The sequence below is a fragment of the Cebus imitator genome, unplaced genomic scaffold (assembly GCF_001604975.1).
Source record: "Cebus imitator isolate Cc_AM_T3 unplaced genomic scaffold, Cebus_imitator-1.0 Scaffold73, whole genome shotgun sequence".
Taxonomy (NCBI): Eukaryota; Metazoa; Chordata; class Mammalia; order Primates; family Cebidae; genus Cebus; species Cebus imitator.
In genome coordinates this window covers 1453028-1480481 of record NW_016107388.1, presented here as the reverse complement: position 1 = coordinate 1480481, position 27454 = coordinate 1453028, and the positions used below count along the sequence as shown (strand labels likewise).

At 36.6% G+C, this 27454-nt stretch overlaps 1 protein-coding gene across 1 annotated transcript in view; it reads right to left on the bottom strand.

Annotated features, from left to right (window-relative positions):
* SNTG1 (syntrophin gamma 1) overlaps nucleotides 1-3408 on the bottom strand; it is a 610136-nt gene extending 606728 nt beyond the window's left edge. Inside the window, exon 1 of the mRNA XM_017531764.2 lies at nucleotides 3121-3408. The gene's annotated coding sequence lies outside the window, so the exon portion shown is untranslated. The remainder of the gene's footprint in view (nucleotides 1-3120) is intronic.
* Between the last annotated feature and the right edge of the window lie 24046 nt (nucleotides 3409-27454).

Sequence of the window (27454 nt, the reverse complement as noted above, 5' to 3'; positions counted from 1 at the left end):
ATTTTTTGGGTTTTGATTTTTAAAAATATCTGGTAACCCTTGGCTGTTCTTTCAAAAAAAAAATTTCTTTTGAGACAAAGTCTGGCTCTGCTGCCTAGGCTGGAGTGCAGTGGTGCGATCTTGGCTTGCTGCAACCTCTGCCTCCTGGGTTCAAGTGATTCTCCTGCCTCAGCCTCCCAAGTAGCTGGGACTATAGGCATGTGCCACCAAGCCCAGTTAATTTTTGTATTTTTAGTAGAGATGAAGTTTCACCTTGTTGGCCAGGATGGTCTCGATCTCTTGACCTCATGATCTTCCTGACTCAGCCTCCCAAAGTGCTGGGATTACAGGAGTGAGCCACCGCGCCTGGACATGCTCCACTTCTTACATTAGGTAGTAGATTCACAGATTCTTATGATATTAACAAGTTTTATTAAAAATATATATATGTGTATATACATATGTATATGTATACACACACATGCATATGCATATATACACACAGATGTGTTAAGGTTTTTTCTATGTCAACTATTACACTAATATAAATAAAACAAGAAAAAAAAGAAAAAAGGCATCTTATACTTTATATTCTGTGTGTGCGTATCTTCAGATGGGAGATACATGTTTTCTTTCCTTTACTGTTAGAGGAAAAAAACCAAATTGTTCCTTAATGGCAATAATATAAGGAATGGAATGACTTGGTCTTAATAGTAAATCTACAATTTTGTGGTCTTATTTATACTTGATTATCTTTATGTTAGCAATGTAAAGTGGTTTGTTCTTGTATAAAGTATATAGCAATATAATTAATAGTTGGGAATGATAATTTTTCACAAATATGGTCTTTCCTAAAGATGTGTAGATTTTTGACAAAATAGGAAAATACTAAACAATTGAACATTTTAGAAAAAAGGTTACTAAGTGATTTAACTTGCCTATGTTTTATTATAGAAATTAAAGAAATTATAATTAAATTACATTTTTACATTTCGATAAGAGAAATAAGCACAAGAAGTAGCCAAATAACATCAAATTACAAGTTAAAATTGAGATTTCTTCATTAAGTAATCATGTATTTTATAATAATACTTATCTAAGGTAATTTTTAAATTATTAGATAAAATCATAATGATATGCAAATAATGGGATTCTAAACTCTCTCAAATTAAAATAATACTTGAGTGAAACTAATTTCTTTTTTTCCTTCCTTCCTTTCTTCTTTCTTCCTCCCTCCCTCCTTTCTTCTTTTCTTTTCTTTAATTTTTCTTTCTTTTTCGGCTTGCAAAGTTTCTCAGGCTGGAGTGCAGTGGTGTCATCATGGCTCACTGCAACCTTGACCTGCCAGGCTGAGGAGATCCTCACCTCAGCTTCCTGAATAGCTGGGACTACAGGTGCATGCCGCTATGTCTGGCCAATTTTCCTACTTTTTGGCAGAGATGAGGTTGTGTCCTGTTATTCAGGCTGGTCTCAAACTCGTGGGTTCAAGCTTGCCGAGGCCTCACAAAGTACTGGGATTATAGACATGAGCCACCACGGCTGGCCAAACATACTTTCTTATCAGAACTATTACATATAATCACTGTCCAGAGAGGTCAATGTGATTTGAAGGAATGTGATATGAAAGGTTTTACATATACAAGATTCAATACCCGAGTAACATATAGGAAAAGTTGATTTAGAAACAGACTTTTTTGCTTACCTAATTTCAAACATATTTTTATTTAGTATACTGGATGACTTTTAAGTTACAATGTGGCTTTAAGTTCAGCTATCAGTGCCCAATGGTTATATGACAAGTGTATGTATAGACATATATCTTGGTATTTTTAGGAAACATTGAGGTTTTCCAATCCTGGGTTTCTGTTAGGATCTAAAAGTCATAGTTGTAAATCACTGAAAAAGGAACATAAAAATGACATGACCATAATGGAAGCAATTTCCAAGCAGAACGCAAGGAGATGAGTATCCCTGGCTGGAGGTGAAAACTATCCTGTAAATTTAATTGCTTCACTTAGTTAAATTAAGCAATATTAAGTCAATTGTACTCTTTCCAGATACCAAAGCTCTATCTGGAGCTGAGTACAAGGATGAACAAACTGAACAGCAAACATCAGTATACAGGACACAAAATAGTTTTTGGATACATTTTGACATTTTCCTGATTCTTGCTCGAATAAATCACTACCGGCAAAAATGATTTCTGTACCTCCACACATCAGTTTGCTAAAGCGTCATCCCTGTCACTGACTGCACTGTGATATAGAAAATTAATCTTTCTTCTGCTCAGAGAACTTGCTAGAGCAAGGCGAATGGGAATCCTTGGCTGGGGATGGAGACTAAACTTTAAGTTAAATTGATCTCACTTAATTAAATTGAGCAATATTAAGCTAATTTCTCTCCTTTCAGTAAGCGAAGCTACACCTGTGAAGCTTATCAAAGCAGAACTCAACACTGCTCTATCCAAAATATTATAAACACCTGACGCCAAATTCAACATTGTATGAGTGTGTGGTAGACAAAACATTATTTTTCTCGCTAGGGAAGGGGAAGCATAGTTTCCATGGCTAGAGTCATTATTGTCTTAATTTATGAAATACGTGAAATAAGCTAACAGCAAATTCAAAAGCCTATAAATAAGGGATGACTCATTGTTCGACCAGAATGTTAGAGTAATATTCAGAATGAACTTTATCTTCTGATGTTGTACAGCAGTACCATTAAATGCAGCCGAGGAGCAGAAGAAGAAGCATTTAGCAATAGAATTCATAGATGTAGATAATATTTTTTCTGAACAGTTTCCAAACTGTTGACATAAGGGTTGTATATTTTGAAGAGTTCCTTCTATGTACGCATTCACCGCATGTTCGAGTGCCTATTAGGTGCCTTGCATTGTTCTAGGGTCTGTGAATGCAGCAGGGAAAGAAAACAAGGGACAAATAAATGAAATTTATGTTACGGCATGTAATATGTTTTATGCACAAAGAGAGTTGCGACCAAATATCCCCTAGTAATTTAAAATGTGTTCACTAAAAATTATCTACTTAAAAATCTATCTACTTTTAAACATCTTTTGATTTTGCAGAAAATCAACCATCATTTCAGTCAGATTGTCTGATAGAGCTTTAAATGAATAAGTACCGGTAAACAACGTTTTCCATGTCATCCACTGTTCATGCTTGTCAATGGAGAATTGTGAGTTAACTGGAGAAAAGCAATCCCCTTTTAGAATTTGATACTGGAACAGAACATGTTCATAAGCATAGTTCTTTGTAGCTGTGCATGCTGTACCAGCCATGGCAAAGCATCTGAATAGAAGCAGAGTAATGTTTTATTCTCCTTAACCACTTCAGACAAGCATTGTGAAAAAATCAGCTTTCCGTTCATTTTTACTTCTGAGCATAGATTAAGCATATTCAGCAAGCCCATGATGATAGATAGCAAAAAAAAAAAAATCTGTTTCTTTCCATCAAGGTCTCTGAGATCAATAGGAACATTAAAATGGAAGAGAGACAAGAGGAAAACGCAAACACAAGGAGTAGATCAAACCCATGCATTTTAGTGTGTCAGTTTGATAATTTGCAGTGCTAAAGGCGTCAGTTGTGAAGATGCAGTTATCTTGAAAAGGTCGGATCCAACTTTAAGTGATATTGTTGAATTCGTAAACTTGTCATTTTGCATTTAGAATTTTAAACCACAATCTAAATAATATTCTATTATAAAAACAAATAATTTATTGAAAAAACACTGAATAAAAATTTGTAATCCTTTGTCTGTAAGAAACTTGCAATTCTAACTGGAAGACCTAAATTTCAGAAAAAAATATATATATTTTGAGATACTCAGAAGCAACAGTAAAAGGGACACAGAGAAGTCATCCTCTAATCAATAGGTTGTAGGTTATAATTTAGTAGACATTTGTCAAAATTTAAAACTAGAGAAAATGAGACTTAGTTTCTCTGGATGAAACGAGTCAGTCTCACCAAAAGGCAATGGAATAACTGGCTGAGTTGAGGAGTTGCTGTCTTCCCAGTTGATACAATCAAGAGTTGAGAGAGCAAAAAGGGCCTCCCTGGAGAGTGAAGGGAGAGGTATCTCTTCTGAAGATAAGCTGGGACCTAGCCAGTTGTGTACGGAGGAAGGTAGTTAGCAACTCTATGAGAAGGGGACCCATGAGTCCTGGAAGCAGCCACATGACACCGTATGGCATCCCCTTCTGTTTGCCCTGAGCCCTTAAAAAGGCTTCCTAAGTATTTCATGGTGATCTCGGCTGTGCCTTGCTGTAAAATATGCAAGAAAGTTTCTGGGTCCAGGCTCCCATGAGGCAGTAAGAGGAGCGTGCTCTGAAGCTGGGATAGCCAGGGTGTGTTTCCCCCCAGGAACAGCAGTGGGGGCAGACCGCAGGGGCAGACCACATCACTGCATAATCACCAGGAGTGGCCAGGCTGATGTCAATCAGGACAGAAGGATTCCGCTTCACCTATGTGATGTAAATACCCCTTCCTACCCTGATGCCCTAGATTGGATAGTGCCTCAGTGGGAGATCCAGTGGGCTGAGGAAGGGAAACCTGGAGGAGAATGAAGACCTGCTAGGGACGGGTGCTTCCTCATAGCCAGAGGGCTGCAGTGTTTACTCTGGGCAGCCTCACTCTCCCATTGGCTTTGTGACACTATTTTCCTGCTCTCAGGTTATTCACAGAGCTGCCCTGACAAGAACGAGGGTGACTAATTCTACGACTTATTTCTCTCAATTCCTTATTTTGTCCTCCCAGACAAGTGGCAGTCAAGTCAAGCTCTCTACCCTCCCTGTCTGTCACTGTACAACTCGATTCAACCACAAACCACACAGCGTTTCTTCTCCCTCTTGCTCTGCCTCTTCTCTTTCTCTTTCCCTAAATATCATTCCGCTCTCTTTCATTCTTGTAAAAGCAGTTTAGCCCAGATTGTGAGGGATTTTGAATGCTTGTCTAAGATTACATGCTTTATGAATGCAAAATAGGAAATGAATTGTGGTTTTTTCTTTTAAGACAATTATCTCTTAACCTAATTTGTGGTCTTTCTTTTTGCTCCTTAAATATTGCTGCTACCCAGGATGTTTTGATTCTGTTTTTCTTTGTTTTTCTGTTTGTCTGTTTGTTTTCTTATTCTTCCATACCCTTCTTGTGGGAACTGTCTCCTCACTAGATTAGGGCTTTCAAATCTATACCTACCTCATACACTAACGGGCCATTCACTGATTCTATCTCTAGGCCAGAGGTTTCTCTGAACTGCAGATACATATACACAACACACAACACATACACAACACACTACCAGCTCCTTTTGGAAAGACCCTAGAATCAGCACATTGACACTGGAATTTAGCCTTTCCCCACAAAAACATGCCTGTCTTTCCACATAATACATCAATTGTATCATTACAACTCCCATGCCCCAAGACATGAAACTGAACTTCATATTTGATTTCTTCCTTCACTTTGGCCCTATACAATCTATGGGTCAAGTTCTACTAAAATCTTCAAAGAATTTTTCAACTGTATACTTCCCTTAAGTCTTTCTTGCATTGATTTCCATAATCATGAAATGCTCATAATATAATGTTCCATATAAAATTTCTGATTTGTTCTATGAGTGCTGCTGAAGTCATCTTTTTGAAACATAAACTTTCAACTTATATGATCATGTGACCCTTCAACAGTAAGTTCTTTCATGGATCATCATTGTCTTCAGGACACAATCAGTATCATTTAGAATAATATTCACTGTCCTTAATGATCTGTCTACAGGCCTTGACATTACAATCTCATTTTCTCAATTTTACTACTCTGCAGTCATTGCCATTCTCTAAGTATGGAATCCTCTCTTTGCAGCAGTGGTTCCTCTCACTGGTGGCTGTGTCTGCCTGAAGTCCCCTTTCCCCATACTTCTCAGACTCCTGTCCTCCTGCGAGGAGGTTTGTGTCCAGTTGTTTTCAAAACTCCTCCAGAAAGTATTCCCTCCAGTCTATGCTCTGTGCCCAGACTTGTGTGCCCAAAAAAGTCCTGCAGCTATTCTGTGCTTCTGTAAGAGCCCTTTGAGTATCAGACAAGCTGATATAAGCGTGAGTATGACTTTAGGTTCAAAATGCACAAGATACATTATAAGGCAATAATTAGTTATGCATAGTGTTTCTCAGGGAGATTTCTGAAATATATTATTATTCAGAGAGATCACAAATCACATACCTTGTTATTCAGGGAGATTTACTAATACACTATGTTATTTTATTTACATTTAATTCACCATGAAATGTAAATCTTAGAAGCCATCCTAGTTGAGGTATAAAATCAAAACACAAAAAGCAAAAGCATATCCATGCTTCTAAGTCATGAGGACTAATCTCGAGCAACCTGTATGACCCTTTAAGAAAACTAAGAGGTTTTCTCCTTGAAAAGTGGTAATTGTTTCAGAGCAATAGCATTTTCCCTTTGAAATTCATCTCAAAAATCAACAAAAGGTTACCAGTTACCATTAGAATAGATATAATGTTTGTATCATTCCTTTAACACAAAAATTTCAGATATTATTGAAAGTCAATTTGCTGTAACAACGTTTATGTGTCAGAAATTGAATTCAATTCCGTAAGGCTCCAGGTGAGTATTATCTAGAGATAGTTCTTCCAACCCCAAAGATTAGTAAATTTTTCTCAAAAGATGAGACACAAACTGCATAGAAAATTAAATGCAATGCCCAAGAGCATGTCCTCCTTTTATTAGAAAAACCAACAAACACATTGCTCAGTATGTTGTCTTGCATAAATATCAAACATGCAGAGTTTGCTACTGTTTTCTTGTTCTGAAATAAAATTGCTCCCAGTTGATTTCTCATTTTAAGTCTACTAGGTAAGGGCCCAACTTAGGTAATTGGGCATATTTTTCAGTAAGAGAGGGAGCTGTAGGTGGATTCTGAAGAACTTGGTTTAATTTCTTCATCAACTTGGCTGGTGGTACTCCAGAACAAGATAATTACGATTTTTTGGACTGTGATTCGCTCTCATATATAATGGAACCTGTAAGACCAATGGGACCAAATGAATGAGGGTAGAACGAGAGGATGCCTATGAATATGCCATAGAGCACTAACCTGAGCTACTGAATAAAATTGCAGAGAGACTCCAATATTAATGTGCACACGTATGGCTTTTAGTTTCATTGAAGCTTCAAAATAATCACTGCTATTTTATTTCCTTTTTTGATATACATTTCAAATAGTGAAAATATTATCCATGTAAACATGAGAAAATAGTAAAGACTTGCATTTTATTTTTTCCATTGACCAAAATCTCATTGAGATTTTACAGAGATTAGAGAAACACAAATTAATAGTTACAAAAATCAGGAAGGGACACAACATTGTTTTGGAAGTTTAAAATCAGATGGGTGATGAGTAACTTGCTTAGAAGGCTAATGCTTAACCCTGTCCTAAGCCAGCAGTAGGCAAAGAATAGGAGTAAGAAAATTTAAATTGCAGAATTTTGGTAAAACTAGGAAATGTAAAACCTAAATGTCTGAAAGTGTTGCCTCAAGTGGACAGAAAATAAAACTGGTTTATAGGCTACCTAAAGAGTTTAATGACAAACTCATAGACCATAATTGCAACAAATTACAAATGAAAAAAGGGGTATTTAAAATAGTCAGAAACCTTCTAAAAGTCAATAAAGAAAAAAAGTCAAATAACCCTTTATAAAAATGGACCCAAGACAGGAACAAGCATTTTAGGAAAGAAAAAACCCAAATGGTCAATCATCATCAAAAAACACTCAATGCCCACTAGGGAGAGGCACATTCCATTCACAACACAACATTATTCAACTATCAATTAGAAATAAACGCAGACAATGAATGCTTGTGACTAAGAGGAGCAACTAGTTTGTAAATTCTAGTAGGAACTAGTAATTATTTTACAAATTTATAAATTTGTAAAATAATTGTGGAAAATAGTCTAGTTAAAGGTGTCCATATCGAATGTCTCACCAAATATATACCCTTAAAAAACAAAAATCAGCTCGCACAGTGGCTCAAGCCTGTAATCCCAGCACTTTGGGAGGCCGAGGCGGGTGGATCGCAAGGTCAAGAGATCGAGACCATCCTCTTCAACATGGTGAAACCCGGTCTGTACTAAAAATACAAAAATTAGCTGGGCGTGGTAGTGCACACCGGTAGTCCCAGCTACTTGGGAGGCTGAGGCAGGAGAATTGCTTGAGCCCAGGAGGCGGAGGTTGCGGTGAGCCGAGATCGCGCCACTGCATACCAGCCTGGGTAACAAGAGTAAAACTCTGTCTCAAAACAAACAAACAAACAAACAAACAACAACAACAAAAAGAAAAATCTCTTACACTCTTACACATGTACATAAAGGTACAACAGAATGTCTTTTCACTGAAGCATCTTTATCATAACAAAAAAATTGGATCAATGAAAAGTTATGCTGATGTAATAATGAATAGAGAAACAAATTATGCAATATTACTGCAATGGAAGGTTGATTACAGCAGAGGAAAAGAATGAACTCCAGCTATATAAATCAACATGGAAAACAAGGAAAATGTCTGTAGATATTCAATCATTGCATAGTTGAAAATTAACAACCTTTGACTCCCTATTTTGCATTTAAACTTTTTTAATTAAATTGAAGTTCATACTATTACTGTGTTATTCTAAATAGAAGTACTGTTTGTGCTGAATGATCACAGACATAGCATCCACTGAGTATTGTCAACTCTGGGGACTCTGTCCAGTGCTCTCTGATGGCCATCGTCAGGGCTGCTTCCTACACTTAAGAAGTTTTGAGAACCCACCAAAGAACCTACTTTGTACATGGGTACAATCTGGTTTTTATTTCCTAAGAGACATGTTAAAAATAAGACTACATATGTGAGAGATGAATAGTCTTCATATAAATTCAAGAATCTTCTAAAATTCCAGCCATGTAACATTAAAATATCAAGCAAGGCTTGGATATCATGGGTCTACCAGAATCTTATTCTGAAAAGGAGACAAGAACCCTTTACTGCTTAATAGAAGAAATGACCCAAATGTGCCCATTGTGATGTCCAAATGGACCAGGTCTCCCAGTTAAAATGATCTTAGAATTTGCCACCTAAAAATTGTCACTTGTGAGAGTGATAGGAAGGGATATTAATAATCTGCCAGGACAATAGACATAAGCCAGGAATGCTCTCGGGAAAATAAAATATACATTTAACTTACCCAGAACTGACAACCGCTTTTTGTTTTTGTCTGTCAGTAAAATTTCCTTAGAAATTTTTGAAAAAGTTGTCCTTTGTCTAGCTTTGCTAACTACTTCTATAACAATCTCGATTCTCTGGATGTGTTTATTTTCATTTATATGAATGTTCAAGACAGGAAAGTTCTCAGTGCTATAAACAAAGCACCAGTAGCAATCTCAAGAAGATGTAAATTGTTTTGTTTTCTTGGCTGAATTCTTGAATTTTACCTCCCTTTTTATGATTTATAATGAAAAGTCCTAAATGTTACATTCTTTTAGTGTCAGATAACACTCTATCTACAAGCTCTGGGAAATTTTACAATTTAAAATTTTCTCCAAAGCTCTTGCTGCCCTAACATTTAACCTCCTTCATTTTTCAATAAGAAAATAATACTGATTGAAAGGATAAGTTTTTAATTTTGTGTGTGTTAAATAATATGTATTTTGTGAATACTAATATGTATTTTTATATTCAGATTTACGTTATATAATTATCATTAAATATATGTTTTATTGGGAAATAATTTAGACAAATAAAATAGTCGTATTTGAAGGACACAGTTTGATGAATTTTAGCTTTGTGACCACTTCTCTGATTAAGATATAGAACTCAGGTACAGTCACTATTCTGATTTTCATCATCATAGTTTAATTTACCTAGAAAGCAAACAAAGGAATTATTACTAGAGCTATAAATCTAAATATCTACGTACAGACATATAGATGAATCCATACATCCATAGATATCAATTTTTGTCTAGTCTCCTTTGTTTGAGGTTCAGCTCTGTTTTTGCAACTATCAGTATTCCATTCTTTGTATTGCTGAGTAGCAATCATTGCATGAACATAAAACCATTTTCTTATCTATTCATTTTATCATGAGAATTTTGTGCAATATTAATCTTCATATGAAAAATTGCTATGAACATCATATGAATCAATGAACATTTTATTTTATTCCTCTTGGAAATGGAAGTGTTATACCATTTTATGCTTCACACAGTGCTATGAGTTCAGATGCTCAACGTCCTTGACAGCCCTTGGTATTGCCTGTCTTTCTCCTTTTAGTCATTCTAGTAGGTGTGATGTGGTAGCCCAAGATGGTTTAATTTCCACTTATTTGATTAATAATTATGTTAGTGCCGGGCCGGGTGCGGTGGTTCACGTCTGTAATCCCAGCACTTTGGGAGGCCGAGGCGGTTGGATCACAAGGCCAAGAGATCGAGACCATCCTGGTCAATACAGTGAAACCCCATCTCTACTAATAATACAAAAAATCAGCTGGGCACGGTGGCACGTGCCTGTAGTCCCAGCTACTCAGGAGGCTGAAGCAGGAGAATTGCCTGAACCCAGGAGGCAGAGGTTGCGGTGAGCCAAGATCACGCCATTGCACTCCAGCCTGGGTAACAAGAGCAAAACTCCGTCTAAAAAAAAATAATAAAATAATAATAATAATAATAATTATGTTAGTGCTTTTTCATGTACTTACTTACAAGTTGTACATCTTCTTTAGTGGCAAGCGTGGAGGGCTTGATCAGAACACTTGCCCATTTTTAATGGGCTGATTTGTCTTTTTAGCAATGACTTTTATTATTCTTGATACATCTTGTCCATGAGCAGAACTAGGAAACACATGTTTGTATCCTAACATTCATTTTTAGGTTCTATATTAAACTATATACAGTAATACGTATGTAACAATATATACGTATATCTATACATTATATATATCAACCATATATTGATCAGTGCATATATTGATTTTTGTATTTTGAAGTAATCCTACATTTCTGGACTCTATGTGACCAAGATGTGTTATACTTTCATGTATTGTTGAATGAGATCTGACAATACTTCATAAAAGATTTTAGCATTCATGCTCCTAAAGTGTTATAGGTCCATAATTTTAATACATTTTCATTCTGCTCTAGCACTTGTCAAATATTGGATTCATGGCTATACTGACTTCATACAGCAAATTGGGAATGTTTCCTCTTTCTGTATTTTGTGAAAGAGTTTGTGTAATTTTTGTATAATTGCTTCCTGGATTTTTTCAATAGACTGGATTAATAAAACCAACTGTACCTGGGGATATTTTGTGTACAGGATCAAAGGATGAAGTCTTAAGTCTCAATTTCATTTATTTAAACAAAGTAAGGGTATTCAGATTTTCTCTTCTTGCATTAGTCTTAGCAGGCTCTATTTTTCAGTAAAGGTTTTCATCTCATTTCATTTGCCTTTTTTTTCTTTACAATACTGGTAATCCATTTTTTTCTTCTTACATTTCTATATCTCTATTAATTCATAGTGATGATCTGACAAGTTGTGCTTTTTCTCTTTATTTTCTTTTACTATTCTAACTAGAGATTTATTTGTTTTATTCATCATTTCAAACAACCAACATTTGTCTTTATCTCTATCTTATGTTTATTTTCTGTTGTCATCTCTACTATTTGTTTTCTTCAATTTACCTTGAATTACATTAGCTATTTCTTCAGATGGCCTTATAGAGTGAAAGATATTTTTATCATAAACTTTTTCTTCTTTCTAATATAAAATAAGGCTATACATTTCCCTCTAAGCTTAATCTTATAAATATTATTATCTTTCAGTTCACTATAGTTTCTAATTTATTTTGTAGTTTCTTGTGTATAGCTTAATTTATAAATATTTGGGAATTTCTAAACATTGTAGCCTATTTCATGTCTTATTTAATTCTGTAGTGTTATAACTTAAAAGTTTTGTCTAGCCAAAGGTCACAAATACTTTCTTCCATGGTTTCTTTTCTTTTTCTATAACTGTGGTTTTAAGTTTTACATTAGTTCTCTAATACACTTTTAGCTAATTTTTGAATTGTTGATTGAGATTCATTTTGTTTATTGTGGATATCAAATTGTTCTGCTACCAACTACTTTTAAATAATCCTTTTCTCAATGAATTGCCTTTGCAACTTAGGTGAAAACCAGTTGATCATGTGGATCTGGGTCTAATTTTGTAGTTTTTATCCTTTTTCTATGATCCATCTGTGTTATTTTTACAACAGGACTATACTGCCTGTAATCAAGGCAGCCTTATTTTAAACTTTGAAATGCAGCGGTACCGCAACTTTGTTTCAAGCATGATGGCATATTGGTCCCTATTAATTCATCTCAAGTAAGAGAAAAATCTAATTCTTCCACAGAACATTTTAAAATTATTTCAATTGACTTTTTACTTTAAAATAATTTCATATCTAGAAAAAAGTTATAAGGATAGTACACAGAATCACTCTATAGCCTACACCCACTTTTTTCTAAGTGTAACATATTATGTAACGTTGCCACATTGCCATGAACTGAACTGTAGGCTTTATATTCAGGCTTTGCCTTTTTTCCACTGTCTTCTTTCACTCCAAGATCTCATCCAAGACAACACATTGCATTTAGTCATCATGCTTTCTGGGTCTCTTCCAATTGATGGCATTTTTTTTCAGGTGTTCTTATTTTTTATGACCTTGATTGTTGTGATCAGTATAGGTCAGGTAATTTATAGAAGGTCTCAATTTTGGTTAGTCCAGTGCTTCCTCATGATTAGGTTATTTTTATAGATTTTTGTAAGGAATACCACAGAGGTGAACATCCTTCTTATTTCATTATTTGAGGAAGGACATGACTTATTTCTGGTGACGTATACGTTGCTCACTTGGTTAAAGTGCCATCTGCTGGGTTTCTCTGTTCTAAAGTTACTATTTCTCACTTTATGTAGTTTATTTTTTAAAAGTGAGTCTCTAAGTCCAACCTACACTCAAGAGTAGGGATACTAAGCTCCACTTCTTGAAAGGAGAGATATCAACATGTATTATTTGGAATTCCTCTGCAAGGAAGACTCCCCTGTGCCATATTTTTATATTCTTAATCATTTTTATACCAGTATGAATAGTACTCATGTATATTTATTTTACATTTTATATTTCACATAGTGAATATGTGTTTATATATACACATATTATGTATGTAGGATATATATACGCACACACACACACTACGTCATATATATTCTTGCGCAAATTGTACAAACTTTGGCTAATATGAGTTCTTTCAGATGGGTCCCATGTCCTTTTGATATAAGCTTATCTCCTTTTAACTTGTATTTTTGCTACTATTCTACTTTCTAGCACTATAATATGCAGTATGCTTATCTTCTATTTTCCGTGCCTCAAGTAGGGATTTAGCTATTTTTCCAGAAAATCCTGGTTCATTTCATTGGAGAGTAATATTTAGAAATGGAGGCATGGCACATGCAGTGTGTTCGTGGTTACTGGAATTACAGTGCTTCTAGATGCCGTGCATGTGCAGAGCTAGGGAGTACATGCACGTTATCCTAACACTCATGTTCATACAGTCTCTGTATCTGTCTGTATTTGTTATTAAATTACACAAGTTCATAATATCTCGAGTTGTAATATAGAACCATGAGTTTCAAAGTCAATCCCCATCAACCCTGGTTTCTTCCTCTGACAGAGAAAATCCTGAATCAGCTTGGTTAAGGTAGGGTCTGCAAGGTTTATCTATTCCAAAGTCACTCTTTAGAGTAACGCATTACCTACATTTTATTACTTATGTGTCAAACCCTAGAGTACTTGTAAAGTGGTTTCAATATTTCTAACCTGAATCTCTTTAAAAAACAAATTTTCCAAATAAAGTACAGTGATTAACTGTAATTCTTTTGTCTTTAGCCTACATTACGGTTTCCCGTCAAAACCATCCTTTTACTGATGTTTCTCAAGTCAGCTCCGATTTTTCACTCACCACCTTCACTGAAGTTTGTTACACATTTATAATATAGTTTGATCCATTTTTCACAGTCTGCATTATATTCTGACATCCCCTGACACCCTGGTTGATTGTTTTTTAATTGATGTTTTCAGATTTACTAGATGACTCTTGACAGATGCATAGAGTCATGTATCTACTACCAAAGCATCATGCAGAAGAATTTTATCACTTTCAAAGTTCCCTGTATTCTTGTTACATTCAATCACTCCATCACTCCTACATTTGTTTTTAAATAAAACACCAAAAGGATATATAGTTTAAAAATTTTTAAATTGTACTTCATAAGAATTTAAACTTTTGCTCTGTGAAAGCCACTGTTAAGATAATAATCAGAGAGCCATATGGTGAGAGAAAATATTTGCAAATCTCATGTCTGATGAAGAATTTGTATCCAGAATGTAAAGAAATCTTAAAACTCAACAAGAAAAAAAACTAAAAAATGAAAAAAATCATCACAAGACTTTTAACAGATACTTAACTGTAGAAGACATATCAATGGCAAATAAGAATATAAATAAATCTAAGCTTAAACCACATTGAAAGGCCACTACATAATTTTTAGAATGTCTAAAATAAAACAAAACTCTCACAGTATCAACGGCTAGTGAGAATGGGGAGGCACAAACATTCTCACTGTTTGATAGTGATTGCAATATGACGTAGCCACTCCGGATGAGTTTGGCAGTTTTTTAGATAGGTAAGCCTGCCTTACCATTCACCTCAACGTTCCCACTTTGGTTTTTGATTGTTTGTTCATTTTTTTTGTTGTTTGTTGTTTGTTTTTCTTGTTTGGCTTTTTTTTTTTTTTTTTTTTTTTTTTTTTTTTTTTNTTTTTTTGAGACTGAATTTCACTCTTGTTGCCAATGCTGAAGTGCAATGGTGCCATCTTGGCTATGGCAGCCTCTGCCTCCCAGGTACAAACGATTCCCTTGTCTCAGCCTCCCAGATCACAGGCATGTGCCACCAAATCCAGCTAATTTTTTTGTATTTAGTAGAAACAGGGTTTCACCATGTGAGTCAGGCTGGTCGCGAACTCCTGACCTCGGGTAATTTACCTGACTTGGCCTCCCAAAATGCTGGGATTAGAGACATGAGCCACCATGTCTGGCTGAGCATTCCCACTTTTAAGCTTTACCCAAGGAACTTGAAAGCATGTTCTCTCTCTCTCTCTCTCTCTCTCTCTCACACACACACACACACACACACACGCTGGATACGCTTTAGTTGAATTATTTTCTTATCCTTGTACAAAACATCATTAAGTATAGGCATTTTATTTTTCTAATTTTTTTCCAAAGTGCCTTAATAAGTTAAACTAAATCATTTATCTATATTTAGCTATAGTTCTACAAGTTTCCACCTCACATTTTATACAAAGATAGTTCAAGTCATCCATATATTTTTATTAGAATTTGAATATGCATATTTTATTTCTCCTTTAAATGCATTTGAATTTTATTATTTCTAGATACCTAAATATTCAAATATATATCTAATTTTAAATTATTTAAATAAGTAAATTGCTACTTTCTAAAATATATAAAAATACAAATAAAAAGTAAATTTGACAATAAGGAGATTTGTTAGTTTAGAACAGTCAATTCTACTTTCCCTAAACTTTGTTGGAGGAGAAAAATATTTCAGTTTGTGTTACTAATCCCTAGAGCAGAGTATATCAGTGAGAGTTTCTCAGCGCAACCCCGCAGCCATGACTCTCTGTAAGGCAGGATAGGCACTGTGTCCTAGACTTCCATCTTGAGTAAGTCTAAAAAGGTGCCCAAAATTCACATTAGCAGACTTCTTGTTTGACTGTTCTACAACCAGGAGACACTTCATGAGTGTCCCATTGATTTTTTTTAATAATAAATGGTTACGAATAAATTAGTCCAAAAGTAAATATTAAAATATCAAAAATACAGAACTATTTTCCCTGCAGACAAGGAAGCAAGCAAATAAAACTGAGTCTGTAATTTCATCCAGCTATATATATGTGTGTATAAATTTTTCTCATTTAATGTTTCAAGACTTACTTTAAAATGTGCCTGTAGTCATTGTCTCCATTCTTGAAGATTCTCATCAATCTACTCCAGTGAGGTTCCCCTTTTCTCACAGGACTGCTCTCCTCCGGGTTGCCTGGGCTCTGCTGCTGTCACTCCAGGCACCCTCCCTATGGTTGGTATTGTCTTCATTCCTGAAGCACTGAGTGATCTTGGAGTTGAGGGTACCACATGTGACTGGCATTCCTACCTCATTTGGTGCTTCCTCGCATCTCATTTTCTGATTGTTTTCTCCCATTGTCACCTCCAAAGCCCAGAGCACGGCAAGCAACTCAAGTTCTGTTCTCTTTCCTGACCTCTGTTCAAGATCACCAAGACTACTGACCTGACAACACTACTAGAAGCTTTCATAGGCATCTCAAACCCAGCATAAAAAAACAGAACTATTCATCCCTTTCGTTTATATAAAAAAAAAATGCTCTGCATGCCTCATATGTGTGAGTAGAATGTCCATCCACCCTCTGCTCACCGCCCAATCTACAGCCACTCTTCCTGCTCCCTCAGTCGCTTTCCACTCATTCTTACCTGTTGTCCTGCAGTGTAAATAGAACCACGTGATTCACTCCATCCCCATTGTTGCCACAGTTGTGTATAGCATTTCCCTGGATTCCTCAAGAAGCTTCCTAAATGATCCCAGTTTTATTCTTGAACTCTCCAATTCATCTTACCGTGCTGAAGCATGAAATATATGATAAAATTCTCATCCTTCACTTACAGTACCCTAAAAGACCTGGACCCTATAAAACCCATGAAAATTCTTCCTGAAAATTTGTATGCAGATAGGTTATTCTGTCCTATCGAAATCAACACTATCTGGAACAATTGTCTTCATCTGTATGTTTTCTTCCTGATTGATTTCTCCAACTGCCTTCTCTTTGTGGCGTGAACATACAACACATCTTAAGTAATTTGTCTAAAAAGTAAGGTATTTAATCATTAAGATGGTTTTGTATAGCATACCTTGAGGTAGCATTGGTCAAAGTTATTTTTTAAGTAGACATTTCATTCAATCAGGTGAGATTTTCTAGGCTAAAGATTCTAGCTGGGATGCTGGGAGTAACGTGTGTGACTGCATCTGTGTGTCAATGCTTCCGATCAAATGTGTTGTCACTCTGGTCCTGCTCTCCAGGATTCACAGAGTCAAAACCACACCGAGGATGATGGGAGGATTTCTGATGATATGCTCTTGTTATGCTTCTCAGCTACCTCATGTTAAAGGGAATTCCAATTGTTAATATCTATCAAGGCATATGATGTAACTGCTAATAAGCAGCGGAGAGTACCTATGTTCCAAGTGCTGGCCTAGGAAGTCAGTCTTAACATCTTACTTTGTATAAACTAAATACAAGTCATTCTTTAATGGAAGTTTTACTCAAGAACATGTGACATATCCATTACACTAAAATGCACTCTAAAATTAAAACAGATCAGTAGAGTTGTACACCCAAGCAGTAACATATTGGTTCTTTCTAAATTTCTTTTACAGACTGCTTCCTAAGTGATTCTTCTCAAACTTGCCTCTGAGCAATGTTATGCATATTCATGTTTAAAAGTAGGAGATGATCTGGCACAGTTTGGTGGAAAAGTGTATCCATAAAGACACGTGAAAAGTGATGTTTTTAATATGAGTAAGTTGTTAATACACAGAAGCAATTTCTGCTACACCGCTTACTATTTGTCAGCCTGGTTAGGGCATATTTCCCAGAGTCATCCCTTCCATTGCTAAAATGTCATGGTATCCTTGTATTCTCCTTTTTCCATTCAGGATTTTAATGCCAAGGGAGGAAAAGAAACAAACACAACGTTTTTTTTCTCAATAAAAATTTAGTAGTACAAAATATAGCAAGACAAAACGTGAAAACTAGACAGGGAATTTTGCCTCAGACAGAAAGTGATATTATTATGAGTACTGAAAATGAGAAGCACATAAACAAATTTCCCACTAGAACATTTCCCACCTGAGATGTCAGGTCGAGGCAGCATGGTCATATAATGTAATTGTTCTGGGCAATAGGAGATACTATGGACTTTATTTCTATTTTATTTTATTTTATTTTATTTTGAGATAGAGTCTTGCTCTGATGCCCAGGCTGGAGTGCAGGGGAGTGATCTCAACTTGCTGCAACCTCTGCCTCCTAGGTTCAAACGATTCTCCTGCCTCAGTCTACTTAGTAGCTCAGACTACAGGTGCCCACCACCACGCCCAGCTAATTTTTTTTGTATTTTTAGTAGAGACGGGTTTTCACCATGTTGTCCAAACTGGTCTCAAACTCGTGACCTCAGGTGATCCACCCACCTTGGCCTCCCAAAGTGCTGTGATTACAGGTTTAAGCCACTGCACTGGCCATGAACTTTATTTTTAATTTGTCTTATTTTTACAAAATTTCAGTGAAAAGTTTTCACATGATGAAATACACCCATCAGTCTGTATTTATATGCTTGCAACACTTGTATAAAATAAAAATGCAAGTCATCAGAAAATTTTATTTCATTTATCACCAGCTTCATTAACAAAATCTTATCTCTTCCCAAATAAGCCTAAAAACAATGTTATCAACATTCATTTTATTTATGGTTACCTTTTCTTGAAAAAATAAATAAATTCTCTCACTTAACCAAATACATAACTCATTCAACCCAATATTTTTTTTTAATTGCAGGCTTGTGTAAGAAAGTAAGAAGCAAAATTTTTATGTTTGCTATGAAATTCCTTGTGACTCCTTCTTCAATCTCCTATTCTCCTCTCTCAACCTTCTTTGTTTATAAACTTTATGTCCTTGTATTATAAATCATTTTGTATCCTTCATTTGAACTATAGTCTGGGTTTCTGTTGAAACGACACAGTGGAATTCATTCTCGTGCTTCCAGATTCTTGCAAAATGCCTATCATGTGGAAAGTGTTTAAGAAATATATATTTTTCTGTATAAATAACTTTAAAAATGTTTAAACAACAATATTAGTGCTATACTATAAAATCTTAGGAATCCTTAAGAAACAATTAGGTAAACATACAAACAAACACAATTATAGTGACCCAGAAAGAAATGTCATAACATTTAAAGAGAAAAATCAAGTTATAGCAAAATAGAGTGTGAGCTGATTTTGCAATAATAGGTGTCAATATAAATAATTTGCGTCTATTTGTGCATGGATGTAATAGTTATGTGTCATTGTAAAGGACAAGAAATAATCAAACATACCTATATATGCTTACCTTTTATTTTCAATATTATTAAACTATAAATATGCATAATTATGCATTATGAAACCGTAAGTGAATTCCTATCATGAGACATGTTATTAGCTTCTTGTGATCCTCTAATTCTTTCTCTGTAAATCTATCTAGTAGAACATTAAGACAACATATTGTAAGTCATTAAACTTAGGGTTTCACCCTCCACTAAATTAAGAACTCTCTAAGGTAGATTTCATGTCATTTTGTTGTTGCTGTTGCTATGTATCTCAATGGTCACATAGTAACTGATGTGTTTCAGATACCGAAAATGTTCAGTGTTAAATGGATAGATAATTAGATGGAAATTTAATTAGGTAACCTTCCTAGCACATGTCCATTGTTGCAAATATTCATATCTCCCATTGCAAGCTTTCAAGTAGGTTTGAACCATTAGTAGTCACAATTTGTGTTTATTAATCATTAGGAAAATGCTAATTAAACCCAAGTTGTGCAACAATTGCACACCTACTAGAATTCTAGACATTAACAACAAAAGTGAAACAAATGAGAAAATGAAGACTAAGGGCTGGCGAGGATGAAGAGCTGAAGCTCTCGCAGGTTGCTGGTGGGCAGGCGGCGGTATCTTATGGAGTTAAACATGCACTTACCATACGACCTAGCAATCCTATTCCTGTATATTTAAGTAGGAAAAATGAAAACAGACATTTATAGGAAGACCCGCCTAAAACGTGTACAGCAGGCTAATTCATAAGCAGCAAAACCTGGAGGCTGCATGCCTCTTTCAAGCGGTCATCGAAGAAACAGGTTTTCATGCATTCATACAGAGTTCCTGTTCCAATGGGTCTGGTGTGGGCCAAATAATTGGAATTTCTAACAAGTTTTCAGGAGATGTTAAAGCCGTTGCTTTGGAAACCAGACAATGAGCACATTGATTTAGAACATAATTAGTAATGAGCTTAGGTGGTCGCTCCCTCAACCTACTTCTTTACAATGGTACCAATGTATACAAGTATTTGTACAATGATGTGTTAGGTGAGATGAAAACAATTTTGCTCTTTCCAAAATGACCATATTTTGAAGATGACCAAGAAAGATCCTCCCATAAAGAAGGAACAAAGATAGATATGTCAAAATATGAACTTAATGCTTTAAGCATTTAAAATGAAAACAAGTAAGGTTGGCACTGGGTCTCCAAAGACCAAGGGGGAGTTTGTATTATGTATGTGCACACACACACTGAGATACACGCTCACATTCACCCATCCACAAACTCACATCCACATGCTACGAACATTCACACATACACACTCATATGCAAATCATCAAACATACACAGATTTTCACTCTCATGTCCACACACACCACACCACATAAAATATACAAAATATACATTCTTACAAACACACACACTCTTCAACCCCCATACACATACATATCACATATACACACCGTGCATACATACTCTCTTTCAGACACACATGTGCTCAAGATGAACCAGAACAGGAAATCTGGCTGAGAAAGGGAGCATCACCTACAGCCTTTCATTATACTCAGAGAAAGACGGAACATGGATACAACTGGAAAGATGCAACGCCGTGTGTGGCAACCTGGGATCCCTCCAGAAACCCTTCTTCTTAACTACAATAACAATAGTGCAGTCCATTGATTCCTCTTTAAATGCTGGAGTTCCATCTCATGCTTCATTTCCAGCATCACACAGAACAAAGATTTGCCTCATCCATGCTTATTGGGTGACTGATTATTCTTATCAACTAAACTGGAACTTTATAGAATAGTATATTATCTTCATAACATTGCAAACTTTGTGACAGTTTACTTCAGCATTTATCTTAATTTTTGTATTGTTTTCTTGGCAATATAAAACAGAAACACGAAGCTTGCTAGTGACATTTGAAAAGCTTCAGACACGAACTGAACTTGGCAAGACTCATGAACTACATTACTGAGCTGTTTGAGTTGACTCATCGCTAAGAATCACCGTGAATCTTCCTGCAAATGCTCTATCTCCTTTAAATTCCAGTGACTCACTCTTGGCTCTGGTGCTGTGCAATCTTGCCAGGTATCTGGGGAATGTGCACAGTGGACATATGAAAGATAATCAGCTGTTTCTTCAAATGGTCCAACGGTGGAGTGAATTAAGATAATTCTAGAGTCTCATAAATGTAGAGCGCTCTTTCTTCTTTTCCTTGAGGAATCTTCCAAGAGTAGAGGATCCTATGACACATCTAGTGATGTGTCTTTCTAGTCTTTTAAGTTTTCATGAATGGGCTTTTAAGAAAACAGCTGGAGTTATTTTAGCATATATTTGGGGGTTTTAACTAAGTCTGATATTGTCAGGCATGACACAGGCATTCTGTTTTGTAGGTTAATGACAACTTCTCACATATTGCAGCCCTTCTGGGAGAACTAGTCAACGTGGGTTAAAGTCTAAAAGCTTACACTCTTAGACTACATCCGTATTTAGGATTTACCTAAGCAAATAATTAATATTTAGAAATTATGCATATAAATATCCACAGCAATGTTACAGTAAAAAACTACATGTTCAAAGATAATTTATTGGTTACATAAATTGTGGTATGTACCTTCAGTATAATATTTTGCTGCCATTAAAAACGTTTTTTAAAATGTTGATAACATAATTTCCTGTGCTATATGCCAAGAGTGGGTTACAAAATAAGAAATTCATTGTAATCTCAATTATAGGAATGTAAATACCCACAGATAGATGCAAACATACACAACACATTGAGAAATACTAGAAATGGATACGTACATCAAAATGGTAACAGCATTTGTGCATAGCAGTATCACAAGAAGCTTTTGTTTCCCACTGTTTTTCTATTATTTCTGAAGTTTTAGACTTTAGTTCAGGAATTTTATTGTCAAATAAACACGAAATTTAAATTTTAAAAAGTCAGTAGGATACATTCTATATCATATAAATATATTTCATAGTTTTTATTTGCTCATGAAGATATGCAACAACCCTATTCACATTAATGAGTTTCAACATCTTATCCAAGGATTTTTCTGTTTAAAATAGATACCTATTTTATTAGGAAAAAACACGACTGCCTGCAAATGGCACTCACCAGCCAGTATGAGCTGCATGCCCATCAATGCTTTGATGGTGCATGAGTCTTTCAAGGAATTATTATTATTATTACTGAGAAGGAGTTCCACACTTGTTGCCCAGGCTGGCCCAGGCTGGATCGCAATGGCAGCCATCTCAGCTCAATGCAACCTCCGCCTCCCAGGTTGAAGAGATTATCCTGCCTCAGCCTTCTAAGTAGCTGGCATTATAGGGGGGTGCCACCATGGCCGGCAAATTTTTTGCATTTTTTTTTTTTTAGTAGAGATAAAGCTTCACTATGTTGACCAGGTTGGTCTCAAACTCCTGACCTCAGGTGATCTACCTGCCTGGGCCTCCCAAAGTGCTGGGATTACAGGCATGAGCCACTGTGCCCAGCCAGAACTCATTATTAAGGTTGGTATATTTTCATTGGCGTCGTGCTGAATTATTTCAATTGTCGTTTTTTTTTTTTCTTTCTGAGCAGACATTTTCAGTGCTTTCGTCATCCGCAGAAAATACATATATGAATTTCAGGGGTTGAGAGGCTGTGTCTTGCCCTGTTGTCCTTATAGCAGAATGTTAAAGTCCTCACACTAATGTCATTTTTAAGGTTATTATGAAGTTAGCGTCTGCAAAGAACTTATTCCTCTACCAGATAGGCTTCTTAGCTTTAGGCAACAGAATGGAACTTAAGCAGAACATTTATTTATAGAAAGATTGGCTTGACCCCATCATTAACGGAAAGGCTGAAGAACTGGACTCAGGCCACAGGCTAACCCAGAGGTGAGGCATGGCTGACATACTGACATGGGAATCCTGTCTTGAGGAGTCACTCCAGGAGGAGTCACCATTGGTCACTCACTGTGGGGCCGGCTGCTGCCTCTCTGGACAGTCGCCTCCAAGGTGCACTCATTCATCATCAGTGTCCAGTGCAACCTGTGTGCTGATGCTTCCTCAGGACAGGAGGCTGCCTCCTGCCTGGATGTCTCCTGGAATCTTCCCCAAGGATCTGGTGGCTTACTCCCTGTCACTTCCTCATGTCCTTGTCAGATGTGACCTTAGAATGGAAGCCTCCCCGACCACACTAGGTGAAATAGCACACTGCGTCGCCTTCATGCTGTTTTGTTTATTCTCAGTAATATTTGTTTCCTTCTAACATACTATCTATGTACACATTTACTTACCTCCTCCACTGAAAGATAGACTCTTTAAGCACAGTCTGGTTTTGTTTCCTGCCAGGTTCCCACACCTACTGAAACACAGCAAGCACCCTATAAACTATCGCTGAATGAAAGTTGGAAAATTGACTACAGGCAGTGGGAGCTGTGGTCAGGAGATGATATTGGTTCAATGAGATGGGGACTCAGAGCATCTCATCTGCAGGACACTAAAGATGAATGGGCAGATTAAAAGCCCTGTTCTGTGTTATGCACTCTTTTTAATTTCTTACTATACTAATTCAGGAGCCTTTAGCTCATCTCGCTTTCGAGTCTTACCAAATACACTCCATCTTTCACATTGCATGGGAGGATGTTTAAATACAGTACATTAACACTGGATGTGAGATAATGTTTTTATTTCTTAGAGTGTCTTTGTGGGAACACTCTGCTGAAACTGAAGTCAGTCTGAAGCAGGTATTTTTCCCCTAAATGCGTGGTGGTATTTCAGGTAGATCTCCAAATATCCTTTCCAGAGAGTACCACAGGGCTCCAAATGCTTTACGCTCTTTTCTGCTTGGTGAAAACCTACTGTTTTTTCAAGAGAGAGTTAAAATGTGTTGTTTTTAAAGAGTCTGCTGACCTCTTCCTCATTTTGGTAGGATGGACCACAACTCTTCATGGGTCCCAACCCTGTCCCCCTTGTATGTACTCTATCAGAGTCCCTGTGAGTTTCCAGGGGGGCTGATGGGCCTTGTAGGTCTGTTTCACATGGATGTCCTTGAACACAAGGTAAGTCATAGTCATCTCTGTGTCCCCTGCAGCTCAGGCATAAAATAACATTCAACAGGTATCAAATGCACGCTCCAGGAAGGACATGGAAGCTCAGGTATGGAACTCAGTGAGAAGGGTTGTCAGGGAGAGAGGAAGGAAAATGAGGGAGAAGGGAGAAGAAACATGAGAGATGAGGGAGGGAGACTAGCTGGATTTGTATGGAACGTATGAAATAATCCTCACAGAAGATATAGATTATAACACACGGGGAGTTTCTATTCTTTATAGAAACTCTTCTTTGTAAAAGAGTACTATAAGTCGCCAAGCTGCTTTTCATGGTGACTGAACTTTTCACACTCCTACCAACAGTGTAGAGCTTTCCAAGGAGGAGCCCTAACATCATCAGGGTTGGTAAGAAAAGAAGCATCACATATGTGACAAGGAAGTTAGATCAGAAAGTTAGAAAAGAAAGAAAGATTGCTAAGGGTAGTGGCATCTATGGTCAAAGAGAATATTTTTTTACTTAAGGGATTCAAAAAGAAAAGCAATTCTAATTGAAAGATCTAGAAATTAGTTATTGCATTTTGTCATTTAAAGATGATTAGTGATTTTGAGATTCCTATAATTTTAATAGAATGTAAAGAATCTTTTTTTCCAAGGGATCCACATTTTCTTTTATATTTTTTATCTGTCTAAACAGGAATATTATGAAGAAAGCCTTAGACTCCTTGGGTTTTGACTATCTCCTGAATGTTGATGATCTTCATTTCTGTTCATTTCATTTCTATTTATTCTGAATTTAATTTCTGTCATTTCAGCCATTTCAGCCTGGTTAAGAACACTTGCTGGGGAACCAGCATGATCACTTGGAGGTAAGACCACCCTCTGGCTTTTTAAGTTGCCCAAGTTCTTGTCCTGGTTCTTTTTCATCTGTGTGGGCTGATGTTCCTTCAATCTTTGAAGTTGCTGTCCTGTGGAGGGTTTTATTTTTTTCTTTTTTTCTTCTCTGATGCCCTTGGAAGTTTCATTATGGTACAAGGTGGGCTTGGTCCACTGGCTTTGATTCTAAATCCATTTCTGGGTCTTGAAGGGATCCCTTTGATTACTATCTCCATGACCTTGTTTATTTTGTTGTATGGTCTGGTCCATGGAGCTCCCTTAGGCAAGGGCATCAGTTGGCAGACAAGCCATACCCTTGCTGGGTCGGCCCTCATCTGCTGTCCGTGTGGCTCCCAGGAAAACAAAGGGTTGTACTTTCCTGCAGAGTTCAGACAGAAGCAGGTCCACTGTGCTGGAAGCTCTACCAAATGGGACCCATCCAGCTACAAGAGGTGGGGGTGGGTGGGGTTTCCTGTTCTGCTGACCATCTGGGTGCCTCCCAGGACAACACGGGGCTGTGGCCACAGGCTGAGTTCACACAGATGCAGGATGGCTAGGCTGGAAGTTAAAGCAGGCCTTGCATGCCTGGGTATCAGTAGCAGGTATGGATGGCGTCATGTATCCTGCTATCCAGGTGTTTCTCAGGACAAAAGGAGTCTGTGCCCTTCAGCTGAATTCACACAAAAGCAGGTCGAGTTGCTCAATATCACTAACCATTAGAGAAATACAAATCAAAACCACAAAGGGTGGTTCTCATTAACCTTTCTCTCATTAACCATCTCACACCAGTCAGAATGACTATTACTAAAAGGTTAAAACGTAACAGTGCTTGTGAGGCTGCAGATAAAAGGGAAAGCTTGTATCCTGCTGTGGGAGTTTAAATTAGTTCAGCCACCATGGACAGCAGTATGGCAATTTCTCAACTCAAAGCAGATCTACCATTAGGCCCAGCATTCCAATACTGGATATATTCCCCTCTCCCCCAAAATATAAATCACTCTACCATAGAGACCCATGCACACATAAGTTCATCACAGCACTATTTACAATAGCAAAGACATGAAATCAACCTAAATGACCATCAATAGTTGGTCCCGATAAACAAAATGTGGTACATATACACCATGAAATACCATGCAGCCATAAAAAAAGGAACCAGATCATGTCTTTTGCAGCGCCATGGATGACGCTGGAGGCCATTATTCTTATCAAGCTAACACAGGAGCAGAAACCAAATACAGCATGTTTGCACTTATAACTGGGAGCTACACACCAAGTACACATGGAACACAAAGAAGAGAACAACACACAGTGGAACCTACTTGAGGGTGGAGGTTGGAAGGAGGGCAAGGGTCATAAAACTACCTATCAGGTGTTATGCTCATTACCCACAAGACAAAACAATCTGCACGCCAACCCCCTACAACATGCAGTTTACCTATATAGTAAACTACATTTACTTCAGATTCAATACCCTGAATCTAAACTAAACTAAAAAATAAATTTAAAAAATTAAACACACAAACAAAAATTTTAGATAAACTGATAGATAACAAGGACAGGAAGAGATGCCACATAAATATTCCCCTACTACTGAAAAATAAAGTTTTTAGAAACGGAGAAATAAAATCCATGATTGCTTTTTTAAAAAACGAAGTTTCCCCAATCATGAAAGATCCTGTTAAGGTTAATGAGAAAACACCATGTATCCACTAGCTGATATGAACAAGAATTAAACAGTTCTTGCCTCCTATTGATCACGTTGATATCTGCTACATGTTAATGGTAGCTATCAATAGTATTCTATGCTGGTAAACAGACAAATGGAACTAATAATTCAAATAATGACAAATGCTTACCAGAATAAATATAAACATAAAAGAAGACTACAGTTCTTTGATTTCATTCCTTTATGTGATATTTTACTTTTTGACCTGTCTTTTAATTTATTTAGCACATGACGGTATGTTAAGAATGTTCAGGAATTTGATTTAGAATCTGATTCAACTATTAATTCACATAAGATAAAACAAAGCTGAACTTCATTCGGAAAGCTGTGAGAACAGTGTTGGTAAGGGGACGAATAGCCATGAAGATCAAGTGGCTTTTGATGCCTTTTCTTGTTGATAGCGGGTAGGGCTCTGAAACTCTTTCTCAGACTGCAGCATGCAGTCAGCAGAAGAGGGAATCTGAGTCTCACAGAGATGTTCATTTCCAGGCCGACTGCTGGGTT